The sequence below is a fragment of the Lissotriton vulgaris genome, chromosome 10 (genome assembly GCF_964263255.1).
Source record: "Lissotriton vulgaris chromosome 10, aLisVul1.2, whole genome shotgun sequence".
In the NCBI taxonomy this organism is placed as follows: Eukaryota; Metazoa; Chordata; class Amphibia; order Caudata; family Salamandridae; genus Lissotriton; species Lissotriton vulgaris.
In genome coordinates, this window is record NC_141698.1 from 517545616 (window position 1) to 517560005 (window position 14390).

At 46.5% G+C, this 14390-nt stretch overlaps 1 pseudogene; it reads left to right on the top strand.

Annotated features, from left to right (window-relative positions):
- Positions 1–311: 311 nt before the first annotated feature.
- Positions 312–1346, top strand: LOC147685471 (presenilin-associated rhomboid-like protein, mitochondrial pseudogene; annotated as a pseudogene).
- Positions 1347–14390: the final 13044 nt, after the last annotated feature.

The window sequence follows — 14390 nt, forward strand, 5'->3', positions numbered from 1 at the left end:
TGCTGTTAGCACTCCGCAACCATTGTGTGTAACTATTTCAGCATGTAACAGCGGCCTCGGTGTTACGCAATGTCGCTGGTCGGTACCTTCAAGCGAACATCATGCTGCTATTATCGGTCGCACCAGCACCCCTATCGCTTTCAATTTTGGTTCTTGCACAACCACTTTGTTACAACAAAATGTTAGTGAATGTATCTAACTGACTCAAGGTGAGATACTGCACAGAAAATTGGGACGTGCTCCAGTCTGCAGTGCAACTGTGAAGGAGTTCTGTGAATTAAAACTGTAACAATGTGAGAGAAGGCTGTGGAATGGCCTGTGGGACTTGGGTACTGAGGAGCTGCAGAGCACAAGGCTGGATTTAGGACAGCCTGACACAGACACGGAAATACGGACACAGGTTTACATTATTCACACAGCAAAGACATGGATTTCGGAAAGCACGCAAAAATGCTGAAGCGCAAAATCCTGAGAAGCCACCATTGCAGGAGACTGTCTTTCAGACCACCTCCAATTCAATAAAGTGTCTATTTAAACCTTTTGTTTTTACTGTTGGGTTTACAGGTTGTGCATTTGATTCTGCTTCTATTTGGCAGTATGAAGCACTGAGTCCAGAGCTAGTTTGATGAGGTACAGGCAGATTGGCTGGATACCAGGATGCCAAAAAAAGAATTGGATTTAATAAAAACAGGTGAAAAAGTGGTGGAACAGCCTGACTAAAGGGCAACAGATGGCGGCAGGCATCATAGCAGCAAATGTCTTAATATTCTGTCTCTGGAAAGTGCCGTCCATGCAGCGCACAATGATTAAATACTTCACTTCTAACCCGGTCTCCAAAACTCTTTGCCTATCGATGATTCTGTCAACATTCAGTAATTTTTCTCTGTTTCACATGGCAGCAAATATGTATGTGTTGTGGAGTTTTGTATCCATATTGGGAAGTGAGCAGTTCATGGCAGTTTATTTGTCAGCTCAGGTGTTCTCAAGTTCTTCCTGCTACATTGCTAAAATGGCCACAGGACGATTTGGTCCATTACTTAGTGCGTCGGGGCCATTACGACAATCCTTGCAGCAGTATGTACCAAGATGCCAGAAGCAAAACTAGCAAGAATCTTTCCTATGTTCACGTTCACAGCTGGAAGTGCTTAGAAGGCCATCATCACCGCACTGGATACTGCAGGTTTAATTCTTGGTTGGAGGATATTTGATCATGCAGCACATCTCGTCTCGGTGGAGCTATTTTTGGAATATGGTACGTGACCTATGGACATGAGCTGATCTGGAAGAACAGAGAACCACTTGTGAAAATGTGGCATGAATGGAGAACTAAAACCCCAGGAAAATGAGACCTTTACCGTGGTCATTGTAATTTGCCACATTTTTCTTTTATTTTGAGGGGTTTTATCTGCTGTACAGAACAAATTGGACTTCCTGTTTTTTTGTATGTGTAAAATATTTTAATAAACTCTTGGACTCAAGTTTTCACCATTGCCAAACCCTTAAAACCGAATTTACTTTTTAAATATTTGACAGTGGTGGCTTTGGTGCGTGTTATCATTATGCAGTATTACTTGACAGCACTTACAAACTTACATCACACAGCAATCCGCATTTATCGATCTTGTGCACTAGGCTAGCCTGGACCATGTGAATGTACTGTGCACAAGTGACAAAAGCAATCATCTCCCAATCCGATCACCACTACTTTGGTCGGCGGCTGGTTGGCCTGGCAGCTGGCTGGCCACCGGGCCATGATGACTAGGACGGTGCCGGTGGTGGTGAGCGGGCCTCAGAGCCGCCTGAGCCAGTGCGGGTATGCTGGGGTGTGGTGGCACCGTGGCAAGCAGTGAATGCGCACCCATTACAATGTGAAAAAATATGCGCACGCTGCTTGCTGCGCACAGCCACAGCCCCAACTCCCACAGATTTCAGGAGCCTGCTCTGAATCGAAACTGAATCTATCAGGGCAAGTACTGATCTATCTATCCAGGCAGCTGGGCCGGCCCACGCCGCAACAATAGCCTGCAGTCACAGTGCACACTACTAGCAACATGATCATCGTGATAATCATCATCATCAAATCAAACACAAACCTCATCCTTATGATCAGAGTGACCCCGCATCAACATGATAAAAAAAAGTACAGTTTATTAAAACCAGCAGTAGGCCTCACATGCGCAGCTCTACTTATTTTGTAATACATCATGATTTTGCTGCCACCGGCATACGCCGCCTACTACCCCAGGCCATCATGATCAAACCAGACAGTCACTCACCACCAGTCACCAATCAACATCATTATGATAAAAAAACAGTAATCCTGCCCTGCCTCACCTGCGCAGCTATTTAAATCATGATTTAGCCGCCGGCGCCGGCCTATCCCAGGCTATCACGACGCGACCAGACACAATCAACATAATAATTAAAAATACAAAAATAGTAATGAGTAATCACTTTCACGACGCCCCCTGTGGCCTGCCAGGCCCTGCCCTGCCCTGCCTCACCTGCGCAGCCGACGGCATACCCACTGCCCAGGCCAGGCCTCGCTCGCCCTCACCTGTTGAGCAGGGCTATGTACTGTCTGCTCTGCAGCAGTGTGGTCACTCTAGCTAACGGTACCTGCCTCACTCAGGCTCAACGTCGTCCAAGGAGCAGGTCCCGATCGACACCCACACCTCTGCTTCTTTGAAAGGCGGCGTTTGATACTCGGTGGGGAGGTGCGGTGCTGGTATGCTGGGGTGGGCGTGCGGAGGCAAAATTAAACCAGCGAATGCGCGCGCACTCAAATCTGCGCACGCCCCCGCAGAGGAAGACCCAGCCCAGGCAAAGCCCTGCCCTGCCCTGCCCAACAACAACAACTACTTCTATACAGTGTCCCGCCCACTCCACACTGATCTGAGGCCGGCCGCCGGAAGTCTGAAGAAAGAGTGAGGAGGAGAAATTGAATCACCCACGTCACGTCACCATTTAGACAGTCACACACAGTAAGTGTTTAGGCAACAATAACGACAGGGTAACTAAAACTAAGTGACTGCAGCGCACAGCACGTATGGTACAGCAGCAGCACATGCTCTCTCTGCCAGTGCGAAACACGAGTCACTGTCACATAAATCAATTACTGACGGGACGGGACCGCAGGTGCACTTAATGCAGTGTGACTGTGTAGACCCGGCCCTGATAATTAGGTGCCGGTGCTAAGCACCGGCAAGCTCCGGCTCAAATTAAGCACTGAACATACGTAGACTGGCTTCTATTTTGCAAATACTCATGCAAATGAATTGTTAACACACTACAACTTCTCATTATTATCAAAATGTAAAAAAACACACATGCAGGGCTGCATTTAGGAATGGATTATGATGTCCTTGTGTCAGCTTGTGTGAAATTTTGGTGAAATGTTACCATGCCACTCAGAGCCACCTCGTGTGGATCTGCGTGGCTTAGCAAATCTGGAGTATCAGAAGCGTTGCCTTGCATCGCCCGGTGAAGGTGTTCTGTGGGCAGAACAGGGGTGTGCCCAAGCATCCACCTCTGGATTTTGGCAGACTAGTAAACCTGGAAATGCATCATAAATGCACGCTTTCCCAAAGGAGGTGCTACAAGAAGAAATACCTTTAATTCTCCTCAATTTTTCCTCTTTCTATTTGTGCTGCCCTCTGTGAGCTAGTGCAGGGAGAGAGAAGGAATGTGCCTAATCTTTGCACATATGGTGCATTCCTGCCCTCTTTATGTGACCCAGCACCGTGCAGCCCTTGGATGCGCTGTGTCATATCTTTGTAAATCCTGCCCAAAATGTTTATCTATTATTTAAAAAATCACACGTTTGTATTTTTCTGGTTAATGGAGTCTTTGACTTTCCTAAAGGTATAGACTTTCCACCTCCTTTTAAAACGATGACAAAAGAGTTACAAATGAATTTCTCTGGTAAATTATTTTCCCATATTTGTACTGCACATTACCGTTACTGAATTTTATATAGGAGTGGGTGTAACTTAGGGAATTCTGTGTATTGTAATCACACAGATATATCCCCAATTTCTACAAAATTACTCTGAATTATGCTAGAGGAGTAATTCTGCATTTAGCTCTATTTTCTTTGTGCAAAAATGCACCCTCATATCCAAAATGGACATGAGTATGCATTTTGCATTGAAAAGATGTTCCCACAACTTACTTCTAGCATTTAGAGCTAATATCATAGCACAAAATGCTCCCTGGTGTCCAAAATTGATGCGAGTAAGCATTTTGTGATAATAAAATAATGCTAAAGGAAACAGAATATAAAGCTAAATGTGCTCTCACTGTAGGAATTTATTCTCGACATTATTCTTATGCGAGTGGGCGTAATTGTATTATTATCGGTACTTTTATGTCAAAGATTAATGCTGAATTATTGGCATTACTCTCATTACTCCAGCAGAATAGACATTACCCCCAGGCCTAATTGTATATTATAATATTGTATCAGTAAATATGTAGCACTTTTCATCCCCCTTCTGTGGCATTAGTAAATCTTTAGCTTTCTCCGTAATAAGATACCTGAATATTTCAACTTGTAAATCAGACAGCTGAATAGTACCAAAATCTTTTATTTTCATTGGCTCTTAATCAGTCAATATCTACCGATCAGATTCAAATCTAGTGCCTGTCACAAGCCTCGTTAGAGTACCACTCGACATCAGGGGCGCAACTAGGTCTTAATTTCGGGGGGGGCTGACATGGCAGATGAAGGGGCGTGGCTAATGTAAATCAATGGGGCGGAGCTAAAATGGCAGATAATCAGGATCGGGTAATGCTCAGGTCAAGCTGAGAAAAAATGTGGTGAATTCTGCATTTGAAACTGGACAACAATTAAAGCACACATTTTTGTTAGTTTGATGCATTGCCCCCCAAAACCCATACTCGCCCTGAATCTTAAAATTACCCCTGGCACACCAAAACACATACCCACGCTGAACCCTAAAATTAGCCCCCTCACACCCTAAAACCCATACTCGCCCTGAAATCTATAATTACCCCTGGCACCCCAAAACCCATACCCACCCCACACCCTAAAATTACCCTCTGGCACCCCAAAAAACAATACCACCCTGAACCCTAAAATCACCCCCCTGGAGCCCCAAAACCCATACCCGCCCTGAACCTTAAATTACCCCTGGCACCCCAAAAACCATACCCATGCTGAACCATAAATTCCCCCCTTGTACCCCAAACCCACCCTGAACCTTAAAATTACCCCAGATACCCCAAAACCCATACCCATGCTGAACCATAAATTCCCATCTGGCACCCCATAACCTATACCCACCCTGAACCTTAAAATTACCCCAGGCACCCCAAAACCCATACCCATGCTGAACCATAAATTCCCATCTGGCACCCCATAACCTATACCCACCCTGAACCCAAAAATAGCTCCCTGACATCCCAAACCCACACCTGCCCTAAACCCTAAAATTACCCCTGGCACTTTAAAACACATACCCACGCTGAACCCTAAAATTAATCCCCTGGCACCTCAAAACCCACACCCACCCTGAACCTTAAAATTACCCCTGGCACCCCAAACCCCATACCCATGCTGAACCATAAATGCCCCCCGGCAACCCATAACCAACACCCTCCCTGAACCATAAATTCCCCCTGGCACCCCATAACCCATACCCACCCTGAACCCTAAAATTGCCCCCTGACACCCCAAAACCCACACCTGCCCTGAACCCTAAAATTACCCCTGGCACACCAAAACACATACCCACATTGAACCCTAAAATGTCCCCTGGCACCCCATAACCCATACCCACCCTGAACCCTAAAGTAGCCCCCTGCACCCAAAAACCCACACCTGCCCTGAACCCTAATATTACCCCTGGCACCACAAAACCCATACCCGCAGTGATCCCTAAAATTACACCCTTGCCCCCCAAAACCCATACTCACCCTGAATCTTAAAATTACCCCTGGCACACCAAAACACATACCCACGCTGAACCCTAAAATTAACCCCCTCACACCCTAAAACCCATACCAGCCCTGAACCCTAAAATTACCCCTGGCACCCCAGAAACCATACCCATGCTGAACCATAAATTACCCTCTTGCCCCCCAAAACCCATACCCACTCTGAACCTTAAAATTACCCCAGGCACCCCAAAACCCATACCCATGCTGAACCATACATTCCCCTCTGGCACCACATAACCCATATCCACCCTGAACCCTAAAATAGCCCCCTGACATTCCAAAACCCATACCTGCCCTAAACCCTAAAATTGCCCCCTGACACCCCAAAACCCACACCTGCCCGGAACCCTAAAATTACACCTGGCACACCAAAACACATACCCACGCTGAACCCTAAAATGTTCCCTGGCACCCCATAACCCATACCCACCCTGAACCCAAAATAGCCCCCTGACATCCCAAAACCCACACCTGCCCTGAACCCTAAAATTACCCCTGGCACACCAAAACACATACCCACGCTGAACCCTAAAATGTCCCCTGGCACCCCAAAACCCATACTCACCTTGAACCCTAAAATTGCCCCCTGGAACCCCAAAACCCATACCCGCTCAGAACCCTAAAATTACCCCCTGGCACCCCAATCCGTAACCCACCTTGAACCATAAAAGTACTCACTGGCATCCTAAAACCCACACCCACCCTGAGCTCTAAAATTACCCACTACCACCACAAAAAAAAATGAACACTACAACCTTACACTACATTTGCATATTTGGAGGGGACTGTCCTCTTTGACGTTTCTATGTATGTAAGTCAAGAACAACATTCAAAGTAACCTAGACATGCAGGCAGTAGGTAATGCTGTACTGAAAAATGCATTAAAGTTACTGGGACTTACATAAATAAAAAACTGCTGCCTGCTCCTCTGATACTATACTGTGGAGGCTGGCTGATCAGCAGCACTGTGTCCTGGCATCCAGTCCCTCGAAGGTCTCAGAGTAGATAGGTGGGGGTCAAATGGTCTCCTTGCCTGGGCCTCCTCTGCTTCTTCCCTGGTGCCCTTGGATGCGAAAATAGAAAGATCCATGGCCCTGTTCACCATTTATCTGGTGAGCAGCGCCTTGGATGTGAATTCCATCCAAGTACACAGACAGTCAGTCCGGCTTCATCCAAAACTGCAGCACTGAAACAGCCCTACTGCAAGTGGTTGATGATGCGCTGGGGATACTCGACTCAGGGGGGTCCTGTCTGCTAATTCTCCTTGACCTCTCCGCAGCCTTCGACACTGTTAATCACAACACCCTCCTCAATATTCTTCAACAGAGAATGGGCATGGAGGGCACTGTGCTTAAATGGTTTGCATCCTTCCTCTCTGACAGATCTCAAATGATCAAAATAGGGAACAGTCTTTCTTCTCCTGTGGCGGTGGGTCAAGGTGTTCCCCAAGGCTCTATACTTGCACCCACACTGTTCAATCTCTACTTAGAACCACTGGGAAACCTCCTAAGCAAATCCGGGATTCACTATCATCTCTATGCTGATGACACTCAACTCTACCTCAAGGTTGCCTCCACTCATGATCTCTCCATCCTAAGATCTACTCTTGCCTCCATTCAAAACTGGATGTCATCTCATCAATTGATTCTGAATCCCTCCAAAACTGAATTCCTCCTCTTCTCCTCCTCACTTTCTCCTCCCCCGGTTCAATCATGGATGGATCAGATGAATCTACTAAACAACAAACCCATCATTGTCGACAGCGCAAAATCTCTTGGTGTCATTCTAGACAAAAACCTCAATCCAACTCCCCACATCAATTCTATTGCAAAATCTGCTCGCTACCAACTGCGCCTTCTTTGGGGAATCCGTCGCTTCTTCCCGGAGCAGGACCTTATAACCCTGGTGCAATCGCTGGTCCTCTGCAGACTAGACTACTGCAATTCTCTTCTTACTGGCCTCCCCAAATCTCACCTGTCTCCACTTAAGTCTGTCTTCCATTCAGCAGCTCGTTTCATCTATGGGGCCAATGAATGAATGAAAATACATTTGTACAGCGCGATTGCTGCCCTGAGGCGTCCAAGCGCTAGGGAACCAGAAGGGTGTAATGAGACTGTCAGAGACTAGGAGGAAGATGGGGGGCTGAGATGATTACGGGGATTTGAATAGATGGGTTTTTAGTTGCTTGCGGAAAGAGGCAAGGTTCGGGTTAGATCTCAGGTGAGGGGGAAGGGTGTTCCAGAATTTTGAGGCGTTGAGGGTGAACATTCTTCCACCTGCTCTAGATCTCTTGATTCTGGGGATTGTTGCCATGAAGGCCTGGCTGGAACGTAGTTCACGGCCAGGGTGGTATTGGCTGATTAGGCTGCGCAAGAGTTTTGGGCCCGAGTCCCAGAAGGCCTGATGGGCAATGCACATTGCCTTAAAGGTCACTCTTTTTCGCACTGGTAGCCAATGAAGGCTGGTCAATGCCTCTCTGACTGAGGTTCTTCGTGGAATTTGCAGTAGGGTGCGGGACGCACAGTTCTGCACCAGTTGCAACCTATTTAAAGAGTACTCTGGGGCTCCCAGGTAAAGGACGTTGTTTGAGTCCAGGCGTGATTGTATTAAGCCCTGAATAGCTGTTTGTTTGGCCTCCATTGGGAGCAGGGGTAGGACCTTCTTCAATGTCCGAAGGAGTCCAAAGCACGTGGCGGAGAGCTTTGTAGCCTGGGTGTTAAAAGTGAGGTTCTTGTCCAGCCACACCCCTAGGCTTTTGATGTTATCTTTTGGAGCCGGGGGGGGCCTAGACAGGTGGGCCATAATGACTTGAAGAGGGTCGGGTCGGCCGGGCCTAGCAACATGAGCTCTGTCTTGTCCCCATTCAGCTTCAGTGAGGACAGCGTCATCCAGGACTTCACCTCCTCCAGGCATTTGGTTAGACCCCCCGATGGAGAATGTTGGGCTTCCTGCGCTAAGGAGACCACCAGCTGTGTGTCGTCCGCATAGGAAATGATCTTAACTCCATACGGACGAACTACCTCAGCCAGTGGCCTCATATAGATATTAAAAAGCGCAGGGCTTAAAGAGGAGCCCTGGGGGACTCCACACTTCATCGGTATGCTGGAGGAGACGGCCTGTCCGTCAAACACCTGGAATGACCTGTCGCTCAAGAAGGATTTTATCCAGAGCCAGGCCTTGTCCACAATGCCGACGTTTGCTATACGGTTCAGTAAGGTGTTATGACTGACCGTATCAAAAGAAGCGATCACATCACACCGATGTTATCCACCCTCCGCTGGCTTCCCTTCGAGGCTAGAGCTATCTACAAGACCGCTTGTATCACCCACAAAGCCTTGCACTCCTCCTCTCCCCGCTACCTGGCGAATAAACTGAAACTCTCTGGAGGCTCTAGACCTTCACGCAATGCCGAGAATCTACTGCTTGAACCTCCCACTTTCAAGAAGGAAAGAACAATGGCCCAATCCTTTTCAGGCAACGCAGTGAGAATCTGGAACTCGTTTCCGCCTGAGCTCCGGACCACCGCCTCCTCCCAGGCCTTCAAAAGGGACCTCAAAGTTCTCCTCCTCCAGAGACACCTCCAAAAGTAATACACGTCCTCTTGCTATTTGGAGGAAGACTCCCCACTACTGATATTTTCTACTTTCCATGACCATGGGAGTGCCTTCCCAGTGTTTTCCTGTGGTGGGAGTGTCTGCCTTTTTGCAGTATTCTCCATGTACTTGTGTTCGGTGCCCTTTGTAACATGCACACTACACTTTGCCCATGTAACACACGGTTGCTACCTCTCACATGTTTTTACCTTTGATACTTGCACAAGGGCCACCTTGCCTACGTAACGCCTGTTCTTGTGCCAGCACTTATTGCAGTATTATACCTCAAATTATACTCTGTTTTCTCTTATAACTGCACACTTGTCACTTTTCCTCTTGTGCACTTTTGACTACCTCATGTATTTTTGGTTGTTCACAATTTTTACTACCTCAAGTATTTTGTTTGCTCACAATTGTCATTATTACCTTTATTACCTCATGTATTTGTGGTTGCTCACAATTTTTACTACCTCATGTTTTTTTGTTTGCTCACAATTGTCACTATTACCTTATGTAAGTAACGTATGTTTTAGTAATCTGCTCTTTTGTAATGTTTCTCATTATGTTTCATTTCTGTTCCTAATGTGAAGCGCTCTGACGCCTTCGGGTAAAGTCCGCGCTATATAAAAATGCATAAATAAAATAAAATAAATAAATAAATAACAGCAGGGGCAAAGGGATGGCCAGTGCAGGTTAATTTCTGCTGGCGTCATAGCCCAGGGGTTGCTGTCTGCGCACTTGTATGAAATACACATCTATACAAGTGCACAGACAGCACCCCATGGGCTATGACGCCAGCAGAAATTCCTTTACAAAGAAAAAGCATCACCTTAACTGGCCAGCCCTTTCCCCCTGCTGTGCACTTCACACCCCATGCTCACAAGCGATCAAGTGCTTAGGTGAAATCCCTGCCTTCAGGCAAGGATTTCACCTCGCGGCGCCACCGTAAAGGAAAACAAGAGGTGGGGGCAGGAGGTCACTCACTGAAGCAGAGGCTGGCTGGCTCGGGCTGCTGGGCCTCTCAGAAAGCATTAAAAAAATCATTCTCCGATCGGATGCTATCTTGCACCATTTCAGTGCGTGTAATCTTAGCCCAGGCAGAGGAGGCGACGGGGGGGGGCTGAAGCCCGGTGAGCCCAATGGGTGTTGCGCGCCTGCTCGACATATCACAATGACTACTTCCTCCAGTAGCTCTTTGATCAGAAGATCAGAACTCTAATAAATAAGTGGAGTGCTCACCTAGCTCACAGTATATGCCTGAGGTGGTAGAAATGTAGCTGGAAAAGGCAGCATTATAGTCATTCTTTTTCCTGTGAGGAGGGACGCATTTGTACATGTACATGATTTGCATCTCTGATGCTGAATTTTCCTGAAATAAATAAGCCCTAAAATACCCTTTTCCTATTTGCAATATAGATATACATTGTTCCTAGCATTTGAGAATTGTGTAGCCATAACAGTTTTCACTGGGATTGTAAAAATATTGCCCCATTGTTTTGATTTTCAATATTCCTTATTTCAAAACCCATTTTCATTCATTACCTTTGAATGTAGTATATATATATATTTAACCTACTGGCGGTCTCCAGTAGGTAGTTATAGTTAGGACCTATTTTCCATGGGAAATCTGCAAAATTTTATTCCCAATAACTTTGGCGCTGGTTGACGAATCTTCGCGAAATGTTTAAAAATTTTGGCCAGCTCCGGTCCTGTGCTATCCTTGAAGTCTCGGGGTGATTCGTCAAGCAGGAACTATAAAAAAGGGGGATCCCAAAACGTGTTTTCCCCATGCAATTTTCCATAGGAACCTTTAGTCGCAGATACATTCCGAATTGCTGAACGGAATTACACCAAATTTGGCAAAGAGGTAGTCCTTGGTCCAGACTCATGCCTTTCTGCTAAATGGTGTAAATCTGTTCAGTAGTTTTTAAGATTTTAAAGGAAAAAAAAAAAAATATATATATATATATATATATATATATATATATATATATATATATATATATATATATATATATATATATATATATATCTGGATGGAGACTAACCACACATCTCATTGTGAGATCTGATTGGCTCTCAGCACTTCATCTAAGAAGTGTTGGCAGGCCTCTTGGGACCAATACACATGATAGCACCTCATTAAAAAGCATTGCAGTTAATAGAAGGTTTTAAGACTTTAGTTACATTATAAATCATTTGTTGATGGTACCATACTCATTTTAGGAATTGTGGTGTGTTCTAAGGTGATTTTACCATGTGAAAAAGCCTTCTGCTGGGATATCATGAATCATGTTTGAGAGAAAACTATTTTCTCATGCTTTTCCCACAGAGATTTGGAAGGTGATCTATAAGCTAGACTGAGAGCATATTTTCCGTAAATTCACATTATCTTTTTCAGTCATGTGAGAATGAATTCTGACATGCTCAGTAAAACATGTACATCCAGAAAGGGCAGACACTGTCAGTTGATTCCTTTTTGTTATACTGCAGCTTCCTAGAGTGTTCTAAAGAACAACTAGAGTGCTAACAGCCTTACTTATGACAAATATATAGCACACCTGAAGCCATCTTGATTTCAATAAAGTGGAAACTCTTAAAACATTTAATTTAAAGAGGAACAAAATGAGGGGGTTCATTTTGCCATAGAAAGTATGATTAGTGCTGGAGAAAGAAATATTATGTCATATTTTGAGTGACTTCTCAAATCCTCTTCTATTTCATTAAAACATTCGAACATGCAGACTGAAACATGCACTTTGAATACCAGCAGCAGACTTCCCTGGTGAGCAGTAGCTTTACTACAGTGTTCTAAGGAGAGTAGTAGAATGTAGTAGAGAGTGAGTAGTAGAGAGTAGTAGCATGTGAGTAGTAGAGAGTGAGTAGTAGGGAGAGAGTAGTCGAGAGTGAGTAGTAGAGAGTGAATAGTAGAGAGATTGTAGTAGAGAGTAGTAGAGAGTGAGTAGTAGAGAGTAGTAAAGAGTGAGTAGTAGAGATAGAGTAGTAGAGAGTAGTAGAGAGTGAGTAGTAGAGTAGTAGAGAGGAGTCAGTCAGTGTCAGTCAGTCAGTGTCAGTCCGTGTCAGTCAGTCAGTGTCAGTGTCAGTCAGTCAGTGTCAGTTAGTCAGTCGGTGTCAGTCAAGCAGGAGGGTGGCACCGCACGCAAGTGGAGAGTCGCCGACTCCTCCAAACTCTTATCTCATCTCTCTCTTACCCGTCCCTTGTTTCCCACAGACTCAAGTACCGACGAGCTTCAGGGACAAGTCTCTGACTGGCTCACTATAGCCAGCGATACTTTCGCACCTTTAACCAAGTTTCCCCGATCCCGACACTGTCATTCCCATAAATGGTTTACCCCTCACCTTAAGACTTTGCAGTTAGAACTCCGCCGACTCGAACGCAGGTGGAGGAGAGACTACTGCTTATCTAGCAGAAGTGCATATGTGGCTGCACGGAATAAGTACAAAATAGCCATTTCCGCCGCCAAAAAAGCTTATGCCTCAGACAAAATTTTATCTGCTCCCTGCAAGTCCAAGGAGATTTTTAAAATCCTCAATGAATTTACCTCCGATCCTAGGACACTTCCAACTCAGGCCTCCACACAAGAATCATGTAACGCGCTGAGCACTTTCTTTGTTCAAAAAATTGCCTCAATCAAGGATACCATTCCGACTATCCCCCCTGGTGCTGGCTCTGCCTCTCCCCCCCATAATGCTCTTTCTTTTACTCTCTTCCCGCTCATAGACCCTGCCGCCTTGGCCACACTGGCCACGCGCGTTAAATCTGGATCCCCAGACGACTGTTGTCCCCCCATCATATTAGGAAATATCTGCCACTCTTTACCTGATTGTATCCTTCCTCTGCTGAATTCTTCTCTGACGTCCGGTACGGTACCCCGTTCCTTCAAGGAGGCTGTCTTGGTGCCTCTACTGAAGAAGCCTGGGGCTGATCCCGCCGTCCCGGCGAATTACCGCCCTATCTCTCTCCTGCCTTTTTTCTCCAAAATTTTGGAAGCCCATGTCACCACCTGCCTCTCACAGTTTATTGAGAACTCCACCTTTCTTGAGACTAACCAGGCCGGCTTCAGACCCGGCCACTCTACGGAGACTGTCATCTTGGCTGTGCTGGATGCCTTGAGAGACGGTGCCGACAAGGGTACCCCCCAGGCCCTGGTTTTATTAGATCTGTCGGCTGCCTTCGACACGGTGGACCACAACATCCTTCTCCACCGTGTCGAGCAAGCTGGCATCCAGGGCCTGGCGTTGGCATGGGTCAAATCCTTCCTGACCGGGAGGTCTCAGACCCTCAGCCTGGGCACTTTCAGAGCTCCTCGGGAGCACTTGCCCTGTGGGGTCCCTCAGGGCTCCTCTCTATCCCCCCTTCTTTTCAATCTTTATCTTCGACCCCTTCTTTTTTCCTTGAGGCAGTGGGACGTCACCGTCTTCAATTACGCGGACGACCTGCAACTCATTTTCCCTCTTGATTCCCCCTCTGCTATTCCCAACTTTCAGGCAGTTATGTCTCACATTCTATCGTGGATGTGCCAAAATCAGCTTAAGCTGAATCCCGGAAAGACGGAGCTTCTCCTCCCGGGTAAGAGCTCTACCCACTGGGGTCCGCATTTTTGGCTGGCAGAACTTGGCCTCCCCCCCACCCCTGTGGCCTCAGTAAAAAGCCTTGGGATCACTATTGACTCCGGTCTCTCCCTCGGGCCTCAGGTGGGGACAGTTGTCTCCTCCTGCATGTTCCAGCTGCGCAGGATCAGGAAGGTGGCTTATCTCCTCACCCCTGAAGCTCTCCTGCAAGTAATCATGGCCCTCGTCCTCTCCCGCTTA